General features: G+C 51.4%; 1 protein-coding gene across 1 annotated transcript in view; it reads right to left on the reverse strand.

The window, feature by feature from the left end:
* Window positions 1–2,500, reverse strand: part of LOC125044494 (microtubule-actin cross-linking factor 1-like) — a 206,894-nt gene that overhangs the window by 162,053 nt on the left and 42,341 nt on the right.

Genomic DNA, 2,500 nt, shown 5'->3' on the forward strand with positions numbered 1-2,500 from the left:
TAACTCTAAAAGAATAAACTTTTAAATTTACATGAATGATTTTCCTTTAACGGAACAAACACGCAGCGGAAACTCTACTTGCTTCTCTCTACTACGCCCCTTCCCCCCCTACTCCTGAAAACCCCACAGGTGGTCATTGTTCCCCCGCTTAATGGACCCTGGGGGGAGGCTAGGGTGCTATACTTGACCTTGTTCCGTGAACCGTGCCGTAAAATAGGTCGTGACGTCATTCCTTTTCGCCCTGTGACGACCCGTGATATCGCATATTCCGCTGCGTGCTGTTACCATAACCGACCATAGCCTTTGATTTCCTGGCGGTCGGGTTTTAATGAGCTTATGATATTCAGGCAAAATTACTGGCTATAGCTATCAAGACCCTGACCTCTCTTGGCTGTAGGAGACCAGCCCTGACGAGCCAGTAAGGGCACGAAACAGGTCACTCGTGCATACTCTTACCCCACCCACCTTCCCACCCACCTCAGCCCGTCTAAGCAAGTCTCCCCCACCCCGCCCACTCCCTTCCACCCGCATCACATTCCACTATCTCGCCCGCGTCCGCCTCACCCCCACCCCTACCCACGCCAAACCTACGAACACAACATGCTAACTATACACCTGCACACTTAAACGTTCGTCTTCCTACAGACACACACAGGGGGGGATTGAAAACAACAACAAGGGTGGTAAAATACAACAGTAGTATGGCAGGTAGTGGGGTGGGGGTTGGGGGGTGGGGGACACAACAACAACTTGAGCTCTGTCCACTCCCTCCGCCGTCGCCAGGTACAAGTTTTCACTCCTACACCCTGGACGGTCCACTCCGCGATCGAACCACATTCTGGCCGGTCCTGATGATGCCCACGCGCCCGCACAGCGCCGCCCACGACCACAGGCCTTATCTACAAACCCAACCGCAGTGCCTAATAACAATTTGTCCACGTGATAAGAGGCGAATTATGCGGTATCAGAATTCGCGTGCGCAAAGATTTTCAAGGGGGAGTAGGGGAAGGGAGGAGAAGGGGGAGGGATGGTGGGAGGCAGGGTAATGCTTCGTAACAACCAAGCAATTACCCAAACGGCCGAGCAAACAACATTAATTAGCCGCTAATTGCCTTTTCTCCTAATTACCTAAACTTATGTCGGTTCTTCCAATCGCTCCGCGTTAGGTTCAATTACCAGCAGTACAAATGAGTATCTGGTCTTCGAGGCGCACCAGACGGTCCAAGATTCACCATTAAGTCAGGAATGCGCCTGCAGGTCCGAGGAGGCACCCGCAGACGATACGAAAGCCTACGCAAGCTCATTAACGAGGAAGTGAAGGCTTAGCAGCGTTAACGAAGGCGCTCTTGGCACCTCTATCTACGGCGAGTCTCCTCGGCCTCATCGAGGCATCGGGGGAGATTGGCCTTCTCTCCACCGCCCGAATCATTCTATGGGGGAGATTTAAGGCCGCCCGGGCTAAATAAGGGCCGGCTTATAATCGCGGGCCGAAGGGGTTATCAGGAACGCAACCAGGTGGTGATTTACAGGGAGCTGAGTCGATTCCAATCGTCTTCCCCCGGATCCTGAGACCCCGCTTGCTACCGCTGAATCAGAAGTAACGCGGCGAACATCATTCCGTGCCTATGATACCTGTCACTTCATCCTGGTTCACACACAAATCAAAGATAATTTAGAATACATCTCAGCGAAAAGAAAAACAAGATACGAATTTTCGGAATCTGAGCACCAATCTGAATCTGGGTGGGTGGCTATCGCCCTAAACCGACTGATTCTCGCGAAAGTGTGTGCCGAAGCCGTAAATCAATCAAAATGGTAGACATGTGCTTCTCGAGACGACCTTGTAAAGCTAAAACAGAAACGTTTTAGGAAAGAAAAGTTTACTCAAGTCCATATCCCATGTAATCGAGGCACAAAGCAGCGTCCTTCACGCCAAGTGTAAACACCCACATTCGGCAGCAGACACGTTATGTCCACATCCCTCCCCATACGCCATGCCAGCGCGCGCGCATACACACACACACATACACACACACACACACACACACACACACACACACACACACACACACACACACGTGTATATATACACACCCACATACATACACAGCACACACACAAGCGCACTAATGAGAGAGAGAGAGAGAGAGAGAGAGAGAGAGAGAGAGAGAGAGAGAGAGAGAGAGAGAGAGAGAGAGAGAGAGAGAGAGAGAGAGAGAGAGAGAGAGAGATTTCGCATGGTACCACGTGACAACCTATACACACCACCAAATACCAAAACCTACTTAACAACCCCCCCCCCCCACACACACACACACATAAAATCGTAGAAAGGAGAAGGCGATCCTGTGTGCCAAAAAAAAAAAGGGGGGGGGGGGGGAATAAACAGCGCATTGTTTTCCCCGGCGAGACGACCAGGGAGCGATGTGGGACGGACGACCCGCCATATACGAGCGGCAGCGATGATATCAGGACTGGATCATAAAACGTTAACTTTCTC

This window comes from Penaeus chinensis, chromosome 35 (genome assembly GCF_019202785.1).
Source record: "Penaeus chinensis breed Huanghai No. 1 chromosome 35, ASM1920278v2, whole genome shotgun sequence".
NCBI lineage: Eukaryota > Metazoa > Arthropoda > Malacostraca > Decapoda > Penaeidae > Penaeus > Penaeus chinensis.